At 46.6% G+C, this 24016-nt stretch overlaps 1 protein-coding gene across 6 annotated transcripts in view; it reads left to right on the top strand.

Annotated features, from left to right (window-relative positions):
* The window catches only part of DMRT2 (doublesex and mab-3 related transcription factor 2), a 128619-nt gene that overhangs the window by 20964 nt on the left and 83639 nt on the right, over positions 1–24016 (top strand). The window contains exon 4 of one of the 6 annotated variants that reach the window (XR_016223362.1): positions 5151–6702. The exons of the other annotated variants lie outside the window; for them this stretch is intronic. The gene's annotated coding sequence lies outside the window, so the exon portion shown is untranslated. Of the gene's footprint in view, positions 1–5150; positions 6703–24016 lie in introns of those variants that run through there. 6 annotated transcript variants of the gene reach the window in all.

Below are 24016 nucleotides of genomic sequence, written 5' to 3' on the forward strand. Positions count from 1 at the left end.
GCCAAGATGGCTGCTGGCAAGTGAGTGTCAGTTACTCAGGAATGGCTTTGAAACCCACCTGGCAAAGGAGCCTGCCTGGCAACAGGCTGTGATTGGATGGCTTTGGAAACCACATGGCAGTGGAGCCTGCCTGGTAACATGCTATGATTGGATGGCTTTGGATACTGCCTGGCAACAGGCTGTGACTGGTTAGGGCATAAACCGTCCCTTGACCGGATTGGCTGCCTTGGCTATTTAAGCTGCTGTAGCAACTGAAATAAAGGAGTCTGCAGGCTGCTCGCCTCTGGCCCGCTTTCACCCAACTCCCAGGGTCTGTGTGGTGACTCTGTGCCTCTTGCCGCCACCACGCTTCTCCTCTCAGAACAAATCCACCTCAACAGAATGAGAGAGAGAGAGAGAGAGGGAGGCAGGAAGGGAGTGGGGGAGGGAGGAAGGGAGATAGGTAGGTATTTTTCATCTACTGGTTCATTTCCAAAATGTCCACAACAGCCCAGCCAGCACTGGGTCAGGCTGAAGCCAGGAGTCCAGAACTAAATCTGGACCTCTCATGTGGGTAACAGGGACCCAAGCCTTGGAGCTGTCACCTGCTGCCTCCAAGGCTGCACATAAGCAGGCAACTGGAATCGGTGCAGGGCTGGGACTGAAACCCAGTCCCTCCAGCATGGGATGCCGGCGTCCCTAGCAGCGTGTTAACCGCTGTGCCACACGCCCACCCTGGGCCACACGTTCTTAAGCTCATCCAGCATGTCTCCTTGAGGCAGGGAGAGCTTCCGAGCATGGCTGGGCCTCCTGTTTCTCTATCTGTCCCACACAGCTTGCACTGTGCTGTGCATATCACACAGGCCTGGTGGGAATTTGTGTAAGAATCCATTCTGGCTCACAGGTTTGTTTGGTGGTGCTGTATGAAAATTAGCCTATCTGTGGTCCCTGTGTCGCAACGTGGGAGTGCTAGGGTTATTTTGTGTAATAAAAGGATAAATGCTTTCTCTTCGTGCGTACATGCATATATATATATATATATACATGCTAGTGTTTGTATATGTGCACATGGACATGTATGATGTGTGCGTGCATATATAAGGGTATTTCAAAAAGCTTATGGGAAAATGGAATTAGATAAACTTATTTTGGTGCAGATATATTTTTAAAATTCATGCATACAAGGGTCTTCAAAGAGTTCATGGAAATTGTGTATTATGGAAAAGCAATGCATAAATTTCAAAAATTTTGTACCAAATAAACTGATCTTTTAACTACATTTTTCTCTGAACACTGTAGAATACCCTCAAATATGTTAACTTTCTCAAGTGAGGCCATTTCTTACCACTGGAGATTCACCTATAATTTATAACTTTCCCTAGCCCTCTCTGTTTCTACTTGAAGATTATTTCTTTTTTCAGTTTGCCCTCAGAAATTGTTGGGCTAATAAATAGGTTCAAAGGCAGACAAAAGGAGTTTCCACAGGTTATGAGAAATACCGGGCTCTGGACAGACCTCCATGGGTACAGAAGCATAAATCACCACCAACTCTTTTGAAATGTCATTCACTTTTCTTTCCCATAGGAAATCAGGGTCCGGAGAGAAATTAGGCCACGTCACAGTTCATCTGGATCTTGTTACTTAGCTGGGGTGAGGATGTTCCAGGAGGATAGGCCCAGCAGAAGCAAATCCATTTGGAGTTTTATAGTTTCCCATTAAAAAAAAAAAAAAAAAAAAAAACTCCTGAACTTTCCAGTAAGACAAATGTATTTATCCAACATTTAGCACCTGGAAAGTATCACTCACCAATGACAATCCAGAGAGGGTTCTCTGTGAGCCAGGGTTGGGATGGCAGACTAACAGCATGGAAGCCAAAGTCCTCCTCACTTGGTTCTCAAGCCGCAGACTCTTAAAGACATAAAGCCATTGGGGGCTCTCTCGTCACTATGCCCGAGCCCGTGGCAGGCTGGAGGAGTCAGCTTCATGGTCCTATGGTAACTATCATTAGTATTTTTTTTTTTTTGACAGGCAGAGTGGACAGTGAGAGGGAGAGACAGAGAGAAAGGTCTTCCTTTGCCGTTGGTTCACCCTCCAATGGCCGCTGCAGCTGGCGCGCTGCGGCCAGCGCACCGCGCTGATCCAATGGCAGGAGCCAGGAGCCAGGTGCTTCTCCTGGTCTCCCATGGGGTGCAGGGCCCAAGCACTTGGGCCATCCTCCACTGCACTCCCTGGCCACAGCAGAGAGCTGGCCTGGAAGAGGGGCAACCGGGACAGAATCCGGCGCCCCTACCGGGACTAGAACCCAGTGTGCCGGCGCCGCAAGGCGGAGGATTAGCCTAGTGAGCCGCGGCGCCGGCGCTATCATTAGTATTTTTAAGAAAATGGAGGTCTTGCTCGTGTACTTCTTTGCTCATGTCCTCTCCCTTTGGTCCATCTGCTATGTTTATTGGCTGATGTATAGGAGATGCTGAGATGGATGCACAGAAATTCAAGCAAGGCTCCTGGCCTGTATAGAGATTCCATCCTTGTGGGAACTGAAGCTATGAAGTGTCTGCTAGGCAGAGCATGGAAAGTGCGACAAAGGAGTTCAGAGCAGGGACCACCAGCTCAGGTTGGTGGGAAGAGGCTATGAAGGGTGATGAGGCTGTGTGTCCAAATCCTGTTGGGAAGCAGGGGTTCCCAGGGGGTCCTTTGACATTTCCCTGTGCTCTGGGAGGGGCTGGTGCATCTTCACACATGGCTTGTGTGGGAAGACATCCATGGTCAGATGACTTTATAGGATGTCTGTAACGAAGGTTGGCACCAGGGCTGACCCTACTGCATCTCTGCCCTCAGTAGGCATCAGAGAGGGGCATTAGGCCTTGAGATTTGTTTTTCTTGTCTTTCTGCTGAATCTTTGGCTGCACATGTGTCCCCACATGTCATCTCTGTCCAGTGGGCTCTTGGCCTCACCCAGGGGCATGTGGTGAACTCTTCCTTTCTTACTGCTTTTTTCCCTCAGGTTTCTTCACATGGCCCTTGCTTGGGACTCAGTACATGGGCCCAGGCATGTGTCTTCTTTACTCACGGCACAAATAAGCCTTCTTACAAACTCCAGCAGAGACAAGGGCCGGCCAGGGACTGACAGATGTTATTCCAGCCTGTTCTGCAGAACATGGGGCCTGGTAAAGCCCATTCTCATTCAAAGAGCTTCCGATAGGAAAATCTACTGAACCTCCTTGGAAGTTCCCCCTCCTGCCATTTGGAGCTATTTCTAGTGTTGGCTGCTGTTCCTAGGAGACCTTTTTTAATTCTGGCAATTTAAACTCCCTAAGAGCAAAACGTGATCCTGTCCAAGAGATACGGTGATGGAGAGTGGTTAAGGAAGAAGGTTCCTGGGGCCACCCTGCCTGGCCTGATTCTACCTCTGTCCTGTGTTAGTCAAGGCCCCTCCTACCTGGGGCATCCTGTGTGCCTGGGTCTATGTAGCTCCCGAGAGGACTGACTGCCCGGGGTGTCTGGATCGGGGCCTGGCACGCAGTGAATGCCCTGTAAGCTTTCCCCATGACTGTGTCAGCTCAGTCACAGGAAGTAACTATTTGTAGGCTGTTAGCTATTCGCGATGTCTTTATTAGACCATTATTAGACTATTAGCTATTCTTAGTTTCTATTAATTACTGGGTAAAAGTGAAGAGGAACACTAATAATATATTTCAAGCCAAAGAAATACATGCATGGAGAAACATGAAATTTCTTTTTAAAAACTTTCGCATTTATTTATTTACTTTCATTTTATTTGAAAGAGAAATAGAGGCAGAGACAGACAGATAAATATCTTCCATCCACTGGTTCATTCCCCAAATGCGCGCCATGGCCCAGGCTGGGTGAGGTTAAAGCTGGGAGTTGACAGCTCCATCTTGGTCTCCCATATGGGTAGCAGGGGCTCAAGTACCTGGGCCATCATCTGCTCCCTCTTAGGTTCTGCATCAGTGGGAAGCTGGGATCAGGACTGGAGCTGGGACTCAAACCTGCATGTTCCCATATTGAATCTATCTCAAGCAGTAACTTAACTACTGTGCAAACCTACCTCCCCCTCAGCACTCTGCCTTTCAATTAAATAAATAAACTTAAAGGAGCGAGTAGTCCAACTCGAAGAAAATTAAGTAAATTTTTTTGAAAGATTTATTTATTTGAGAGGCAGAGAGAGAGAGAGAGAGAAAGAGAGAAAGAAAGAGAGGTCTTCAATCAGCTGGTTTGCTCCCCAGATGGACGCAATGGCTGGAGCTGTGCTGAGCCAGAAGCCAGGGACTTCTTCCTGGTCTCCCATGTGGGTGCAGGGGCCCAAGCACTTGGGCCTTCTACTGCTTTCCCAGGCCTTAGTAGAGAGCTGGATCAGAAGAGGAGCAGCTGGGACTCAAACCAGCACTCACGTGGGATGCTGGCACAGCAGGCAGCAGCTTTACTTGCTGCGCCACAGCACTGGCCCCTAGGTAAAATATTTTTAACAGAAATTTACTTGAAGAATATACACAAATTTATAATAAACCCCCAAAAATATGCTCAACAGAACTAGTTACCTGGAAAATGCAAATTAAATTCATAATGAGGCACTGCAGTACACTTATTATAATGGCAGTGATTAAAACAAAACCAAACCTGACAATACCAAGTGCTGGTGATGATGTGGAAGAACTAGAATTCTCTTACATTGTAGGTGAGAATGAAAAATGGCACGACTAGTTTGAAATCTGCTTATAAAGTAAAATATACACTGACCATATGACTTAGCAATCCTATTCATGAGGTTTACCCAAGAGAAGTAAAAAAGCATGTAACACATAGGGATTTCTACATGAATGCTCATAGCAGCTTTATTCATAGTAGTCCAAAACTGAATGCAAAACAAATGTCTATCAACAGGTGAATGACTGTTGCTGTAATAAAATATCTGAGACTGGGTAGTTGTAAAGAACTGTATGTGGCTTGTGATAAAGATGGCTGAGAGGTGCATACAGGATGATACCAGTGCCCTGGTGAGGGCTCTGTGGCAGAACAGAGGTGAGGTGGATCCCAGGCACTCCCATGTAGGACACCAGTGTCAAGAGCAGTAGCCTAACCTGCTGTGCCACAGTGCCCGCCCCTGCTGCCTCTTTTCAAGAATATGTGTGTTGTGTTTGTTTTCTTCCTGGCAGGCCTTTCTGGCTTTTACAGCCATTGTTCTTTCCCAGCTCTATTTGGTGTTGATGAAAACATACTCACCATCAGGTCGTCTCAAACCAGAGGATCCCTTAAAACAACACTGCGTAATTGCGTGCTCCTGCAACCTGGTATTTCTTCCACTTTTGGAGCTGTTTACATTTGGAGTTGAAAAGACACCCGGCGTGGGCACAGAAACAGCACTCCATCTAGTGCTGTCAGAAAAAACAGCTCCCAGACCCAGCATTCCCAAATCTGCAAGATGGAACAAACAGATGTCTTGTCTGTCCAGGAGGGGGCCCAGCACGTTTCTGAAAAGTTGCTGCCTCTCTTCTGTATCGCCCTGGCTTTGATTAGGGAGCCGTCTGTCCAGATGGGCCTGCCTTCCCTGGCCTCCCTGGGCTTTACAGCAAACACTAAACTTACTTAGTACCTGCAATGTGGGTCCTCAGCGGAGAGACGCTGGGGGTCACCCTGTGTCCACAGCAGTAAAACCTCAGAGGCAGCAGGAAGACACCTCTGAACCAAAAGCAACTGAAGGGAAAGTGGAGGTTTAGGCAGCCAGGCAGTTTCCTTTGTTAAAGAAATTATTTTTATTTATTTGAAAGCTAGAGAGAGAGAGAGGAGGTGGGAGAGCAAGAGATATCTTCCATCAGCTGGTTCACTCCCCAGATGCCTGCAGCAGCTGGGGCTGGGCCAGATCAAAGTTAGGAGCCTGGAACTCTGTGGTCTCCCAGGTTGGTGGCAGCGACCCAAGTACTGGCGCCATTACCCTTGTGCATTAGCAGGAGCTGGAGCAGGAAGCAGAACCGGAAATCAAACCAGGCACTCTTGATAAGGCATATTACCAGCTGTGCCTAATGCCTGTGCTGAGCCAATTTCCGATTTCCATTATTCCCTGATAGTAAAATCATACACAACCCTGCTCAACATTGGCAGAGTACTTACCGCTGGTTGCTAGGCACTGCACTCAGCAGTTCCCACACATCTCACTGAAACTGTATGGCAGCCAGGTGAGGGAGGAACTTGTATCTTTCCCAGCTTTAGATGAGCAAAGCAGGTTTGATAGAGATACTTTTGCCAATAATTGCAGAGCTGGGCCCTTAACCCATGTCTGTCACCAAACCTGAGCTTTTTGCGCAGACAGGTGTGCTCCCGTATCTGTCACTTGTCAAGCCCTCAGACCCTGTTTTAGCTCACACTTTGTCTTTCCTTCGCTGACCCTGCAATTCCCCAAGGAAGGGCTAAGACCACTGCCATTCTAACTCCTAGGCTGAGGACTGAGTTCCTGATGGGAATGGGGGTTGCATGTCCACACTGAGCCATTCAGGTGGCTCTGAGCACATAGCTCCCAGGACCAAATTCTTTATCCCCCCAACACACGAGGGGTCTGTTTCCTGATTTCTTTATTACAGAAAGTGGGGGCTGGCACTGCGGCTCACTTGGTTAATCCTCTGCCTGTGGCACCGGCACCCCAGATTCTAGTCCTGGTTGCTGTCTGCTGTGGCCCGGGAGGGCAGTGGAGGATGGCCCAAGTGCTTGGGCCCTGCACCCGCATGGGAGACCAGGAGGAAGCATCTGGCTCCTGGCTTCGGATCGTACAGCGCGCTGGCTGTAGCAGCCATTTAGGGGGTGAACCAACAGAAGGAAGACCTTTGTCTCTGTCTCTCTCTCTCACTGTGTAAAGAGGGGCCGGCATGGTGATACAGCATGTTAATCTGCCACTTGCAACACCTGCATCCCAGATCAGAGTGCCAGTTCAAGCCTCTGCTGCTCTGCTGCTGATCCAACTCCCTGCTAATGTACCTGGGAGGGCAGTGGACAATGACTCAAGTACTTGGGCCCCTGCCACCCACAAGAGAGACCTGGATGGAGTTCCAGTCTTCTGGTTTTGGACTGGGTCAAACCCATCTGTTGCAGGCATTTGGGGAGTGAACCAGCAGATGGAAGATCTCTTGTTCTCTAACTCTGCCTTTTAAATAAATAAAATCTTTCCTAAAAAATGGAAAAGAAGCTGAACCAGGGCATTCTGAAGTTACATTTTAAGACCTTCATGAGAGCCACATAGGCATCATACACAATCTAAAGTTTGAGAAAAGAGCCACAATGCTGGGCGGAGAGGTACATGCTGGGTGGTCAGCCAGGCTCACTCACTGTCAGTGAGGGCCTCATTTCCATACCACCCATGCAGTGGGTCTGATTCAGGCTTATGTTCCAGGAACATCACCAGCATCCACACCTCCTTCACCATCACTCGCAGAGAGATGGAGCTGTGGACGTCAAAGCAGGGAACACCAAGCATCCACACTACTCAGCCCACAATAGCCCTTGGTTTCTGTGCCAAATAACTTTTTCCGTGCCATGGAGTATTAAGTTAAAGAAGGGATGATGAGGCTGGCGCCGTGGCTCACTAGGCTAATCTTCCACCTAGCAGTGCCGGCACACCGGGTTCTAGTCCCGGTCGGGGCGCCGGATTCTGTCCCGGTTGCCCCTTTTCCAGGCCAGCTCTTTGCTGTGGCCCGGGAGGGCAGTGGAGGATGGCCCAAGTGCTTGGGCCCTGCATCTGCATGGGAGACCAGGAAAAGCACCTGGCTCCTGGCTTCAGATCAGCGCATTGCGCTGGCCGCAGCGCGCCGGCTGCGGCGGCCATTGGAGGGTGACCCAACGGCAAAGGAAGATCTTTCTCTCTGTCTCTCTCTCTCACTGTCCACTCTGCCTGTCAAAAAAATAAATAAATAAATAAATAAAGGGATGATGAAAGGTTTTTTTCAAAAGGGAAAAATAACCATCCAGAAGTGGGGGCTCATGGGGCCTTTCCCATGTGCCCAGCCACCTGCCAGCAGGTCCTCAGGGAAGGTGTGCTTTCAGAAGTGAGCGTGTGGAGCAGGAAGGCAGGAGTGAAGCAAACTGGAGAGGAGAGAGTATATGTGTGGGCAGGCAGGTGCATGCACGAGCAGTTCTGCTGGCTGGGAGGTGGAATGTGGTTTCTGTGCTCTTCCATTTGTGAGCAGTGGGCAGGAGGTGATGTGGGAGGCCGCTGCCGATGGCAGGCCCAGCCTGCCTGTGCTCTGTGCCCTGGCCTGGCCTCTGGCATGACTGACAAGGTTAGGGGTGCTGCTCAGCAGCCTGCAATCATGGTCTCTGCTTGGCTGCCGAGTAGCCCAGCCTGAGGTTTTTGGATCAAAGCCTATACCAAAAGCTGTCAACATGTTCCTTTTCAGAAGCCAGGCAGTGGATAGAAGGTTTGGTTTGGTTTGGTTTATGGCTTAGTGGTTCTAAGGGTTTGGAGAGGAAAACATGACACACACCCAAGTCAGGAACTAGATTAGTGTCTGCTTGCTTCTGGTTTTGAAGGGTAAAAAGGAAGATGTAATGAGTTTGATTCTGGGGATAAACAGGGGATCCAGACCCAGTACAGGCTAAACTGGTAAGTCAGCACCTACATCTTCTCCATCTCAAAACTGTGCGGGAGGGGCTCTGCACATGAGCCACTTGTGCACAGTGTAAAATCTGGTGATGTTATTGTCCTTCTAAAGAGGTAGAAGGATGTAGTGGTTGAGGTGCTAGAACCAGCCTGCCTGTTACACAATCGCGTAAGTAAACGAATACATGAATTAGCGCTTCTCCACCTGTTGCTCTTGTTTCCAGCTTTTTCCTGTGTTAAATAATGCCACCAGAAGTACATTTGTAGATAGAGATTTCCCCTCTTCTGGGTTGATTTACCTCTGGGTGACTGTGACCTGGCAAGTTACTCGGTGTCTCCATGCTCTGGTTGCCTCTCGCCCTGTGTGAGACGAGATTGACAGTGCCAGTGCTTTCCTCGCACTGTCCTGGACTTAAATGCATTGCTCCCTATAAAGTCCTTAGAGCAATATCTAGCACATAGCAAGTATTCCCCTGAATTCTAAATTTGTTATTTTGCCCCTCTTCTCTTTGCCAGGGGAGTCGGTTTTAAGCCTTATTTCTAATTATGAAATGAAGCCTCGCTGCTCACTCACTGAAAAAAAGGCTCAAGTTTTAGGGAGAAACGATTTTTTTAAAATTTCTGACACAGGTATCTCAGCTGAGATGCTGATCACAGCCTGGTGGTGGGGCCACAGCTGACAGCAGCACCAGGAGTGGCCACTTTCCCAAGAAGGTTCCGCTTTCCATAGCTTGGCAAGGCGAAGCCATTGTGCACAAGTGGCTCATGTGCGCAGCCCTTCCACAGCAGCCGGGGGCCCCAAGGCTGAACTGCTGTCTGTCTGCTGTCCTTCCTAGCACACGTGCTTCTCCCTGACTCTCTCTGGACGGACACTCAACGGGGCCTCCAGAGAGCTGGGGTGCAGGCCTTGGCTCATGGTCAGGCAGAGGGCATGTGTTTTGAAGAAAGGCACCCCCCTCAACTCTGGGAGGGTGAAGTTGTTTCACCACCTGCTTCTGCCTGTCCCCTCCGTGGCCCCCGGAGACCAGGTGTCCCGTAAACATTTATAGTGCTCTTTGAAGGCAACTGCCCGCCTGGCTTGGGGGCTGCAGGACACCGAAGTCTCTTAAAGCAGAGGATTCTGGGCTACTGGGAGCCTTTGACCTAATTGTCTACCCTGACTTTTACAAAGCTCATGTCTAGATGCCTTAAATAGAAAAGGGGGCCTTGCAGACAGTTGCCATCAATTTCCTTGATACTACACTGGGCCTTTTATTGTCTGATGATATGGCAGGAGGCTCACGTTGCCTCCACCTGCCCTTGATGCAGACCAGGAAGAAGGCAGGAGAGGAGACGGGCAGCTGGCTTGAGTGGTGCAGGAAGGAAGAGGATTAGTGCCCTGAAATGCATCTGGAGGAAACCACTACCTTCCAGATGAGAAACACGGAAAAGAGGAAGGATGGAGTCAGTATTTCTTGGCTCTTGGCGTAGCTGGCCTAAGAGGTTAGATGGGGGTCTGTGCACGGTGAGAATGTTTGTGCTGGCGCCAGTGTGGAGCTGTATTAAGTGAAAGGTAAGAAAGTTAGCCGTGAAAGCAAGCTGGAAATGTCGGGCCACTCCTCTTTTAGTTGTACCTGCCAGTCAGCACATGCAGCTCTAAATGCTCATGTCTGCGTGAGAGCTGAAGGCCCCACGTCCCCAGGTTTCCCACACTCTGCGGTGTTTCCTGTGGCTGCTGTGTGCAGGGAAGGGGGTGCTGCTGATACAGAACCAGGCAGGTCCCAACCCCCCAAGTGCCGGGAACTGCTGTCCAAGCAGTTCACATGGGAATGAGGGGGCTAAAAATTCTGTGTCTCAGTTGGTGAGCCCTACTTTCCCTTGTGTTATTTTAAGCATTAAGCTCCCATTACCTTGTGGCCTGACCCCGGAATGTGGCTTGTGTGATGTATTTTAACAAAAAACAATTACTCGGGTGAGTGGCATAACTGACCTAAAAAGCCATGAGGATTTAACCATTCCTACAACTCCTTTGGTTATGTTGTGGGCTTGGGACAATTAGGAATTGTAAATCAGAAGTTATTATAGGAAGGTACTTTAAAAGGTTTGTGGAAAAATGAAATCAAAGGCCAGTTTATTTTGCTGCAAAAAAAAAAAATCTGAAAGCCATGTGTACTGGAGAAGTCTTTTAAAAAATCCATAGGAAATGTGCAGTGTGAAAAACTAGATTTGAAAATGCTTTATACCAAAATAAACATATTTTTTCAAAAGAATTATTTATCTGAGAGGCACAGAGAGAGATGATAGACACACACACACACACACACACACACACACATGATCTTGCCCATGTGCTGATTCACTCCCCAAATTCCCTCAATGGCTGGGACTGGGCCAGGCTGAAGCGAGGAGCCAGGAACTCGATCTCAGTCTTCCAGGCGGGTGGCCGAGACCCTGGTGCTTGAATCCTCACCGCTGCCTGTCAGGATGTGCATTGGCAGGAAGCTGGAACTGGGAGCAGGGCCAGGACCTGAACCCAGGCACACCAATATGGGATACAGGCATCTCAACCAGTGGCTAAACTGCTAAGCCAAAAGCCTGACCCTCCCCTTCTTCTTTAACTTGACTATGCATGAAATTCTCGTGGTCCTCTTGTATGAGGTTACATTACTTCGGAGCTCCTTAGGTACAGTGTGAAACACACAACCGGGGATTCGCAAAGGGTTAGTGACACTGAACATGAATTAAGTCCACGTGTTTTTTCTCAAGGCCAATTATGTCTGATGCTCCAAGTCAGCGCCATCAGCTCCTGTGTCTCACGGGCCCCGGGGAGCCCTTCTGGGAACACACCTTTGTTTAGGCAGGGGCTGTGGTCTTCACAGTGTGATCTTTGTTTAGAGGTAATGGCCCTGGCCTCTTGGAACTGACTAGAATAGCTGATACTAGTAAATTCTAGGCAACATACTGAAGTCCTCAACGTAGTGGTTCTCCCAGTGCGGACTCTGCACCGACCACTTCATCATCACCTGGGAACTTGTTTGAAACGAAAACCCAGGCCCCCACCCAGGTCTGGTGGATCAGAAACTTAGGGGGTGGGGCCCAGCAAGCCGTGTAGGGAGCTTTCTAGGTGACCCTGATGGACCCTGCTGTTTGAGTAGCCCTGTTTGAGGATTTGATAAGAAAGTATTTCATCCTTACAACTTTCTTGTAGAACATAATCCTTTTAAAGCCTTTTTTTTTTTCCGTTGTATGTAGGTGCAATTGAAAAATAAAATTGCCTACAAAGGGTCCTCAAAAATCTCATGGGAAGTGGGTATTATGAAAAAAGAATGAATGAATTTCAGATATTTTTTGCACCAAAATAAGCTTGTCATGTAATTCCACTTAGTCTCCTGGCATATCTAAAGGGCACAGTGGGGGTGAGCTGATAGATGTGTACGTCCTCCATCGAGTTCATACACTGTCACATCGTACAGTTACCTTGTGGCGGGCTGGGGGGAGACTGCTTACGAGCCACTTCCCTGGCAAATCCCAAGTATGTAGTACCATACGGTTAAAATCAGTCTCCATGTTGTGCCTCAGGATCGCCAGAACGCATTCATCTCACAACCGAAGCTTTGTTCCCTCTGGCTGACGCCCCTTCATCTCCCCCACCCCGGCCCCTAACTACTCCTCTGCCCTTTTTTTAAAAGCCCCATGTTGTAGGCGAAGAAGGAAACGGAGGGATACACCTACAGTTTCTTACCAGCTCGGCTGGGATTTGAACCCAGATAAGCTAACTTAGGGCCCAAGATCAGAGGGGAAAGGAGGAAGACAAACTTCACAGCGAGAGAGGAACAGCAACGCTTTTCATCCCAACTTGTGCTGGTGTGCTGATCTGCTCCCACCAGCTTTTGGGGGTACATGGTAAACGTATCTTCCCTCCTCTGCGGTCAGTGATGTCGGAGTGGGGGTGGGGGTCGGGGGCGACTCCCAATGGGCCGTGGTGGGAATATTTAAAACACAGAAACTGGCACAAGCACCGCAACTTGGGGGTCCTTCTCACCCCCCAACCAGTTATTAAATATTGGCCAGCACAGCAGCACCTAAATGTATCTGCCAGTGGGTATATAGTTACAGACATTAGTAGGCTTTATATACAAATTACACTGGCTAATTTAAAGTCAGCACCATTCGTGGACTCGTTAATGTTTTAGCTACACTTATATTTTCTCACATTTACAAACATGTTTTGACAACAGGAAAATTCCAGCACCCTAAAATCAGAAAGGAGCTTCGAGCTTATCTTCCCTAAAGCCCTCAGATTAATAAGAAATACAGTCATTTTTAATGACTTCCAAGTGTTAATCGTCAATCGGGCCTTGATGACGCCTGCCTCTGTGGAGTCCCAGGGTTTGCAGTGTGCCTCGTGGGTGCTGGGTGCCCCCTACGCTGAGCACGGGGTAGATGCAGCTGGGCCAGGCCCCAGGGGCAGCAGCTGCTGGGAAATTGGTAAGAGGCATGGCAGAGTCGGAGTTCCCTTCTCTGAGGCCTGGCGAGGGTGTGGGAGCGAGGGGGTCGAGGGCTCTGGGCTTCTGGAACAGGGCAATGAATTGAAATGTCAGCCCTGAGCCTTCTCTGAACCTGGGTCTCAGAGGGATTCTCGTAGGAACAACTGAGGATTTGAGATTTCAGGGTTCCCAGGCCAGGGGCCCGGCTTTTCTGTAGTTTCCCGCCAGCCTCTAATTCCATCTCTGTCTTGGATGACAGGTTACACCCCTCGTGGCGGATGGGGTGTCCCTCTCCCCAGACGGTATCAGGAACGAATTAGCATGTTTCCCTCCTGTAAGTGATCCTCTTTTTGAGTAAACATCCCCTGGGTTTCTGTGATGTGTAACTAATGGAGTGCTAAACTCTCAGGGCTGGTTTAAGACTCAGAGCGCACACGTGTTGCCAATCCATCATGCTCCTAATACTAATTAACATAGCAGGGACACAATAAAGACACAGATCTTACACACATTACCCGGCTCGGGTTTCACTCTCATAACAATTTCACTATTGACCCAACCAGAGTACACGTTGGGAAAAGGAGCGCCTAGCCCCTTCTGCCTGGCTCGGTCTGTCATGCCCAATAGAAAGTGCTGTTGGGCATCATTCCTGTTGGGGCCACTGTCGCCTCCTCTGTGCTCTGGGTGACTGCATGAGCCCACACGGCGGCGGGCTGGCCGCCTGGAAGCCTGGGTCCCGAGCTGTGCCTGAGTGGGAGGTGGGAATATTTTTCTGATGTTCTGGGCTACTGGGCCTACTGGAGTTTCAGGCCCTGCCTGGTCCACAGCTCTCGAGTGAGCCTCACAAGGAGACTTCATGTCCGGAGGATTACTCAGAAAGTATTGATCTCCCAACCCAAAGTCAGCCAAATAGAGATGCAGGCCTCTATCTCTTGATTTGGACGTGGGTCATGTGAGTCTGTGTATTTATCAAAAATCACTGAATGGTACACTTCATATCTGGGCTTCCCCCTGGACGAGGGTACTTCAAAAAGTTTTATGGAAAAATGGGATTAGAAGTTTATTCCAGCCTGGAAATTTTGAAATCCATGTATAGGCATTTTTCATGGATGTTTTGAAGACTCCTTGTGTGCATGATTTTTCAGTTTTTTGTTCTAAACAAGCATGTTTTAGTTCCATTTTCCTCAAACTCTTTGATGTACTCTCATACAGAATTTTCCCTTAGTAAAAAAAGTTTGAAAAATTACCTTTTGCAGCAACTTTTCTGAATGAACCAAGAGTTTCTGAAAGTCTTATAATATATATATTTTTTTTTTGACAGGCAGAGTGGACAGTGAGAGAGAGAGACAGAGAGAAAGGTCTTCCTTTGCCGTTGGGTCACCCTCCAATGGCTGCACGCTGCGGCCAGCGCACCGCGCTGATCCGAAGCCAGGAGCCAGGTACTTATCCTGGTCTCCCATGGGGTGCAGGGCCCAAGCACCTGGGCCATCCTCCACTGCACTCCGGGGCCATAGCAGAGAGCTGGCCTGGAAGAGGGGCAACCGGGACAGATTCCGGCGCCCCGACCGGGACTAGAACCTGGTGTGCCGGCGCTGCATGGTGGAGGATTAGCCTATTGAGCTGTGGCGCCGGCCAGAAAGTCTTATAATATAAATAGTATATAGAAATGGGTGCTGACGCTAATGTGACACCCTTAACTCTGGATATCAAATCTTGTGGTTAGTCTTATTAATGTAAATGGTTATGGCTGTAAACATATATATATATATTTTTTTTTGACAGGCAGAGTGGACAGTGAGAGAGAGAGACAGAGAGAAAGGTCTTCCTTTTGCTGTTGGTTCACCCTCCAATGGCCGCCGCGGCCTGTACGCTGCGGCCGGCACACCATGCTGATCCAATGGCAGGAGCCAGGTGCTTCTCCTGGTCTCCCATGGGGTGCAGGGCCCAAGGACTTGGGCCATCCTCCACTGCACTCCCTGGCCACAGCAGAGAGCTGGCCTGGAAGAGGGGCAACCGGGACAGAATCCGGCGCCCCGACCGGGACTAGAACCCGGTGTGCCGGTGCTGCAAGGCGGAGGATTAGCCTAGTGAGCCGCGGCGCCGGCTGTAATATATTTTTAAAAGAAGTACATGTTCAAAGCCCATTCATGGTGGAGGATCATATTCTAGTCATGGTAAATATATAAAATACAGATTTAGCATCTCTAATCTGAAAACCCCAAATCTAAAATACTTAAAAAACTGAAAAGATTTGAGCGCTAACATGAAATCTCAAGTGGAAGATCCCACAGCTGACATGATATGATAGATTATACTCAGAACACAAGTGCACTAAGGATATTATATGAAATTACCTTCAGGTTATGAGCAGAAGTTGTACACAAATCATAAAGAAATCCAGTGCTTTGATTTAGGTGCTATTTCTAAGATTTATCATTGTATATATGCAGATATTCCAAAATCTGAAACATATCTGGTCCCAAGCATTTTGGATTAGGAATACTCAATGTGTGTTTAAAAGGTTTGCTAAAGCAGGCATTTGGGCTCCTGCTTGGGCCTGGCCCAGGATTGGCTGTTACAGGCATTCTGTAAGTGAACCAGCAATGGAAGATTCTTTTTTTCTCTCTCCCACTTCTTCCTTTCAAAAAAAAAAATTAAATAAAAAAATGCCTGCTTTAAAAGCCTTTCATTCAGGAGTAATCCAAGGGACCCATGATGAAGTGTTCATGGTCGGGTGTTGAAATGCTCAGCGAAAAAATCCTGCACAATACAGCATCTGCCTAAAGCTCACTTTCCTAAGTCCACTTCTGTGATTTAGGAAGCACTACCCTGTGCCAGGCTGGGGGAAGCAGGGAGGCAGCTTGGATGCCCACTCCTGTCTCAACTCAGGGTGGCTCAGAGTTCAGCTGCTTCACACGGGACCTTCTGGGTTACTTTCTTTTGTAGAAAGCATTCTTGGGCTAAGTGTGTTTGAAAGGCACTTGAGTATATTCTCTAATGTTGCCCTCGATTCTCAGTTTTATCCATCTATCCTTCTGTAGCATGATTAGAAGTTGTTTGCATGTGAGATGTTTGTTATTATCTTTGCAGAATCACACATCTTTTCATGTTGAAGTATGCCTAATATGTTAATGCAGAAAAAACATAGTTATGCGTAATGTAATATGTTGCAATATTTTAAGAAATCATGTACTGACGAGTTAGAAATAGGAAATAATAAGTGTGCATCATCCATGGTATTGCATTTTAAAAATTATACATAACAAATATTTCCAGAAAAAAAAGAAGAAAAAATAAAAATAGTTTTAAGAGTTGTATTGCCTGGTGAGAGAAAGGTAGTCTCAAAATGGTTTGTTTGTGTCTCTCTGCCTACATATTTTTAAAAAGATCAGGGTGTTGCTAAGTGATGGCTTTTTTTTTTATCATATCCTCAGCCTAAGGATTTATTTATTTATCCCACAGTAGGCATGTCGGAAAAATATTACAGCCAATTGGAAACAGGCCTGGGGATCAAAGTAACAAAAACAAAAACTAAAAAACAAACGATGTCACACTCACACTACCAGACTCAAAAGCCATCAGAGGAAGAAGCTAAAAGCCCCATAATGAACAGTAGTCAGCAGTTAAATAAACAACCCATTATATTAAGGAGACAGTGTCAGTGCAGTGACAATTTGATAGCTAGCTAATTGTTGACGGTCTTTATCCAATTGAAGGTTTCTGCTAAAATAGTCTTACAACCACAACATGCCTGGTAAACCACATGATAACTAAGTTTAGACTTCTTCTGACATATTTGCTTTATTAAGTAAACTAATAAGTAATAAAGACTGGACCTCCACTTGGGATTGCATACTGAATGCTTCCATGGTTGAGAATAGATGGAGTTTTACTTGCTAAATATAAATTTTGATGTTTCCTGCTGTTTAATTTCTTTTTTCAGTTAGAACAATGAAAATGCCTTTTTCTAACCTGATACCCTCCCACTTAACTCATATTAAGTGTGTTTCATCTGCACATCCACGGCAGGCATTGCTCATCAGCTGTTCCATCTTTCCTGCCCAGCCGCGGAATCCTTGCCATGGCACACGCAGTTAACCCACTTGCCTTCCTGCTACTGCTGTTTTCTGATTCACAGATACAGTTGGCCAGTGGGTCTCTCTGCAATAATAACACTTCCTACTCTTTTTTTTTTTTTTTTTTTTTGCTTTTTAGAGTACCTGCCAGTGTCTCTTCCTTTTACATATCCAGACCTAAATACTGAGTTTAGAAGTTCACCTGACTGATACAATGTTGTATGACTTTTGATGCAGAAAAGGGAATTTGTGGGATACATATTTGCCTAGTGAGCCTTTCAGGTATTAACTCAGCTGCCCCCATTCCCTGTATCCAGTAGCACAAACAGACTTCTTGACCTCTTGTCCACAATTTTTATTGTTTTTTTTTTTAAAGTATTTATTTATTTGAAAGTCAGAGTTACAAGGAGAGAAGGAGAAACAGAGAGAGAGAGAGAGAACGGCTGCAATGACCAGAGCTGGGCCAGTCCGAGAGAGAGAGAGAGAGAGAGAGCGAGAGAGAGAGAACGGCTGCAATGACCAGAGCTGGGCCAGTCCGAAGCCAGGAGCTAGGAGCTTCTTCTGGGTCACCCACATGGGTGCAGGGGCTCAAGCACTTGGGCCATCCTCTGCTGCTTTCCCAGGCATATTAGCATGGAGTTGGATCAGAAGTAGAGCAACCAGGACTTGGACCAGCGCCCATATGGGATGCTGGTGCTGCAGATGGTGGCTTAACCTGTTACACTACAGGGCCAGCCAGTTTTTACTCTTTGGTGGGCATCAACGTACATGATTCCCACTTCAAAGCTGCTGATTCAGTACCTGTGGGGGTACTGACCTTTCCCAAACTTCACAGATCATCTCCATGTTTTCCACAAGTTGAGGATGTGTGGCTTAGGGGTTAGGCAGTGTTTGCCCCTTTGGGCATTGTGCAGGCAAGTGGACCAGCTACAGTAAGAGGGTGCTGGAGCCTGGGTGCTGAGGAATGCTAGGCACAGGGCTCTTGGTCTCCAGACTCCACATGATTTAGAGCCATAGGAGAACTGCTGTCAGTAAGTTCACGGCAGTTAATGTGCCACTTGCCTCTGCAGTACCACCTGCCAACCATCTATGTGCAGATCCTCAAGGGCCAGTGATACTGAAGGGGCATGCACGCAGATGACGCTAACTATTTTATGTACGAATCATCTGTGCTCAAGTGTATACACACAGAAGCAATGTGTGTTTGAGGTTTCTTCTGTTTTCCCAGATGGTGGTGAAAGGCCAGTCTGGGGTTATGTGTGCTTGGGTTTGAATTCCAGGCCCACCACTAACTGATCAGATGTGTGATTTTGGGCACGCTTCCTAACCTCTGTAAATCTATCCATTCGTCTATGAAATAGGCATTATGCTTGACTCAGAGCACTTCTCTGAGAAATCAATGAGATAATCTGTTCTTGCATCTGGCCTAGGTGAGTGCTCTATAAATGTGGCAGTGTTTTTGTCTTACACTGAGAGCCTGAGTGCTGGTTTCATCTTGGACACTGATGTTCATGCTGAATGAAACAAACTGCTTTGATGTTTACGTGTCTGTTTATGTGGGAATTGACACTGCACTACTCAGCTGCAGTTCCCCAAGGATTCTCCATCTCCTTCAGAGTGACAGTGCTATGAACCATCCTTCCCCACCCCCAAACACTCATTCACCACTACTGTCTTCCTTGCTCACTCTGATACAAATGTGCTTAACACTTCCTGTAAAATGTTCATCATGTCAGACACATTCCTACTTCAGGGCCTTTGTACTTCTGTTTTCTCTAGGTAGAATATTCTTACATCTGATATCAACACCTCCCTGAGATCTTTGCTCGAATGTTCCCTAACTGGGGCTAGCATTGTGGCACAGTGGGTTAAGCTGCTGCTTGGATATGATGCCAGTATTCCATATCAGAGTTTCAGTTTGGGTTACTCATAGTCTTTTTTTTTTTTTTTTTTTTTTTGACAGGCAGAGTTAGACAGTGATAGAGACAGAGAGAAAGGTCTTCCTTCCGTTGGGTCAACCCCCAAATAGCCGCTATGGCCAGCATGCTGCACTGATCCGAAGCCAGGAGCCAGGAGCTTCCTCCTGGTCTCCCATGTGGGTGCAGGGCCCAAACACTTGGGCCATCCTCCACTGCCTCCCCGGGCCACAGCAGAGAGCTGGACTGGAAGAGGAGTAACTGGGACAGAATCCGGTGCCCCAACCAGGACTAGAACCCAGGGTGGCGGCGCCACAGGTGGAGGATTAGCCTAGTGAGCCACGGCGCCAGCCTGGGTTACTCATATTCTGGTCCAGCTTCCTGCTAATGCTCCTGAGAAGGGTGGATGATGGCCCAAGCACTTGGGCTCCTCCTGTGTGGGAGACTGGGATGGAGTTCCTGCTCTTGGCTTTGGCCTGGCCTAGTCCTTGCTGTTGTGGCCACTCAGGGAGTGAACCGGCAGAGGGAAGTGCTCTCTCTCTCTCTCTCTCTCTCTCTCTCTCTCTCTCTCGGTATATGTATGTCTCCCTTTCTCTTTGTTACTTTGCCTTTCAAATAAATAAATAAACTTAAAAAAATGCCCCAATTGGTGAGGCTACTCTGCATAAAACACCTTCTTCCACCCAGCCACCACTTCTCTCCCTTCCTCAGGTTTTCCTTTGTGGAACTTGTCACCATCTGGCACATTCTGTGATTTCTTGTTTATTTGTCTGTCTGTCCTGTATGAGGCAAGGAGACTGTGTCTGTTTTGTTCACTGTTGTGTCCCCAGAGCTTAGAACTGGCTCAATCCATAGGAAGTGCTTGATAAATGGGTGTTTCATTAATGAATGAAATCCTTTTCCTGGCCACCCATCAATTAATGACTTAATTAATAAACAAATATTCACCAATGACATATTTTCTTTAATGTATTATTCTCAGTACTATTGGGAGCATGATGAGTTTTAAGATGTGGTCCCTACCTTTAAGGAGTTTACAGCTTAGATTTTTGAAAATGACCGAAATGATAGAAACTAAATAAAATGATGTAAAAATATCTACATATACAAGGTGGTATATTTAAAGAGCAAGGACAGTAAGATAAACAAAGGTCAAAGGAGGAGTTTTTCATAAAATGTGGGATCTGAACAAAGCCTTCAGAGATGCTGGAAGTGCAAATAAAAACTACAGTGAGGTTCCCCATATCCCAGTTATAATGGTGCTCATAGAGAAATCCAAAGACAATAAATACAAGCAAGGATGTGGGTAAGAGGTACCCTAATATATGGTTGGTGGGAATGTAAACTAGTACAGCCATTGTGGAAGACAGTATGGAGATTTCCTCAGAAATCTGAAAATAGATCTATCATGTGACCCAGCCATCACACTCTTGGGAATTTACTCAAATGAAATGAAATCAGTATGTGAGAGTTATTTGTACCCCATGTTTATTGCAGCTCAATTCACAATAGGTTATAGAATCAACTCAGATGTCCGTCAACCAGTGATAACACAGATCACAGCAACTGATAAAGAAAATGTGGTATCTATACACTGTGGAAACCTACTCAGCCATGAAAGAGAATGAAACTGGAAACCTTTATATATAGTGAAATAAGCTAGTCCCAAAAAGACAGATACCATATGTTTCCCATTACCTGTGGTAACTAATAGAGTAGAAAAAAAATGTACATGAGTGAAATTAACACTTTGAGATTTGATTATTGTTTACAGTTCTTGTCTGTACTGTTTAGTAATGATTTTTTTTTGTTTCTTCTTACTATTTGCTGAATTCTTCATGAAGTGGAGGGTTCACCTTATGATTATAAAATAAACAAATTATGTCATTGCCAGAGTATGGGCAGGAGGGAGGGTAGAGTGCGAAGTATCACTATGCTCCTACAGTTACATATATGAAATATATGAAATTAGTTCACCTTATATAAATAAAAATATTTTTTAAAAGAAGAAAACCTGAGGGGTGGGCATTTGGCACAGTGGTTAAACTGTTGCTTGGGGCAACAGAAGCTTGGGGCATCTGCGTCAGAGTGCTTGGGTTCAGCTTCCTGCTAATCAATACCCTGGGAGATGGCCGATAATGGCTCAAGTACTTGGGTCCCTGCTGCCATGTGGGAGACCTAGAATGAGTTCTGGGCTTTTGGTTTCAGCTTGGTTTAGTCTTGGCTGTTTGCAGCATTTGGCAGTGAACCAGCAGATGGGGGATTTCTCTCTTTGCCTTTCAAATAAATACTTTTTAAAAAAGAGAGAAAATACACTTGATTATACAGAGGCTGATTAGAGAGTGTTAGAGAGTGTTGGACTTATCCAAGCTTATTGTCTTCTTTTGTCTTTCTTATTTTAGTTTTTAGTCTTTTGATCACTTCATAGCTCATCAGTGCCTTTATCTTGAAAAGAAGGGGGGAAACTTGTCTTTTAAAACCTTTCTTGGGGCCAGCACTGTGACATAGAATGTAAAGCTGCCACCTGCAGTGCTGGCATCCCATACAGGCGCTGGTTTGAGACCCAGCTGCTCCACTTCCGATCCAGCTCTCTGCTATAGCCTGGGAAAGCAGCAGAAGATGGCCCAAGTCCTTGGGCCCCTGCACCCACATGAAAGACCCAGAAGAAGCTCCTGGCTCCTGGCTTCAGATGGGCTCTGCTCTGGCCATTGCAGCCATTTGAGGAATGAACCAGTGGTTGAAAGACATCTCTCTCTGTCTCTGTCTCTGTCTCTGCCTTTTTCTCTGTAGCTCTGTCTTTTTGGATCTACAGAGTTTATAAACATCTTGAAAATGAGCATTAAAACAGTAATTTTTATGTTTTATAAATTTTATTATGTTCTATCAACATTAGTTACATCAGGAGCTTCATGCTTAGCGAGGCTGGTCCAAGCCACCTGTCTATCCCAACCCCAAGTCCATGGAGACAGAGACAACGGCCCCTCGTCCAGACTGTCTCAGCTGTCTCACATAGTGCTTTGCCAGGAAACCACTCTGCTGGCCTGGCCTAACAAAGGCATTGAGCAAGTGTTCTGCTGGTCCCTGAGGCCCCGTCAGGTCAGTGCATTACTGCTTGTGGGAATTGGCTCTTTCTGTCTGTGTGGAGATGGGGCCTGTTCCCTGCCTCCCCAGACCCAAGTGTGAAAAGCAGAGCAGTCTGAGTCTCTGAATTACTCAGCTTGATGTCACAACTGCCCTCTGGATGTGAATTTCTCAAACCCATTAGGATGATTTGGTTACTACTTGGAATCCTGGAGCACCATCATGCTATGGCCTTAAAGTTCTTCTTACAGTCTCAGGAACGTTGAATTAGAAATAAACAAAATCCCTAAACAACTTCACTGCGTACAAACGAAACACCTTTAAGTGTTTTTTGCTATTCAGGAGACTGAAGTGAAAACAACAAAAATGAGAGTGAAAATAAATGTGTTTGTACAAGTGTCCACACACTTTAGGCTCTGTTCTCACTGAGGAAATGAATTGTTGGATATCAAGGTTTTCACTCCATTTTCTGTAAGCAGCTGCCCCAGATTTCAGCATGACTCTGCTGTGGTGTAGGGCTATGTGGGTTGAAATGAATTACTTCTTGGTTGGATGAGACTCCAAACCAAGGTTGGATAGGAGCTGAGTCCCCAGAAATGGTTATCAAATAGCACAGTAGCAAGCAGCACCACCTGAAATATCACTTGTCCATCCCATGGAATAACTCTGGTGTGTGTGATAAATCACACTCCAAGTTCCTTTGCTAGAATGTCGTAATTATTGAATAAGTTGAAAAGCTACTTTGAACTTCTATTTCTGATTTGCATAAAGTATGATAAATTTGGCTAATAGAACTTTAATGCCTTGGCCAGTGCTGTGGCATAGTAGGCTAAGCCTCTACCTGTGTTGAGCGCCGGTTCTAGTCCCGGCTGCTCCACTTCCAGTTCAGCTCTCTTCTATGGCCTGGGAAAGCAGTAGAAGATGGCCCAAATGCTTGGGCCCCTACGCCCATGTGGGAGACCTGGAAAAGACTCCTGGTTTATGGTTTCAGCCTGGCCTACCCTCTGGCCATTGCATCTATTTGGTAAGTGAACCAGCAGATGGAAAACCTTTCTCTCTGTCTCTTTGACTGTAACTCTACCTCTCAAATAAATAAATAAATAAATAAATTTAAAAAAATAAATTTTAATGTCTTTTGAACTTATAGACAAAAGCAAATGTAACTTGATTATTACTAAAAAAAAAAAAAAAAAAAAAAAAAGCGAGCCGGCACCGCGGCTCACTAGGCTAATCCTCTGCCTTGCGGCGCCGGCACCCGGGTTCTAGTCCCTGTAGGGGCGCCGATTCTGTCCCGGTTGCCCCTCTTCCAGGCCAGCTCTCTGCTGTGGCCAGGGAGTGCAGTGGAGGATGGCCCAAGTACTTGGGCCCTGCACCCCATGGGAGACCAGGAGAAGCACCTGGCTCCTGGCTTCGGATCAGCGCGGTGCGCCGGTTGCGGCGGCCATTGGAGGGTGACCCAACGGCAAAGGAAGACCTTTCTCTCTGTCTCTCTCTCTCTGTCCACTCTGCCTGTAAAAATAAATTAATTTTAAAAAAAATTTTAAAAAAAGCAAATTTGAAGTCAATCACATTATCATGTAATGGGAACAAAATTTCTAGACAGAATCCCACATTTGAGAATAAAGAATAAACAACTTCCCAGAAAATGCTGTACATCCACAATATAATATTTTAGGTGAATATTCTAAAATGGACTCATTTTATATTTCTGTGTACAACACATATTAACCAAAGCTTCTTTTACTTCCTGTGTTTTTTTTTAAATAGAAAAGTTATTTCAAAAAAACACTAATAAAAATCTTTCTGTAGCTGTGATAACAAAATTATAGTTATTTATCAAAGTCTCCCAAATACATATGTGCCTGTAGCAATGAATACTTACAATTATTGGAATACTTT

This window comes from Oryctolagus cuniculus, chromosome 1 (genome assembly GCF_051225735.1).
Source record: "Oryctolagus cuniculus isolate XC-2025 breed Fujian yellow rabbit chromosome 1, ASM5122573v1, whole genome shotgun sequence".
NCBI lineage: Eukaryota > Metazoa > Chordata > Mammalia > Lagomorpha > Leporidae > Oryctolagus > Oryctolagus cuniculus.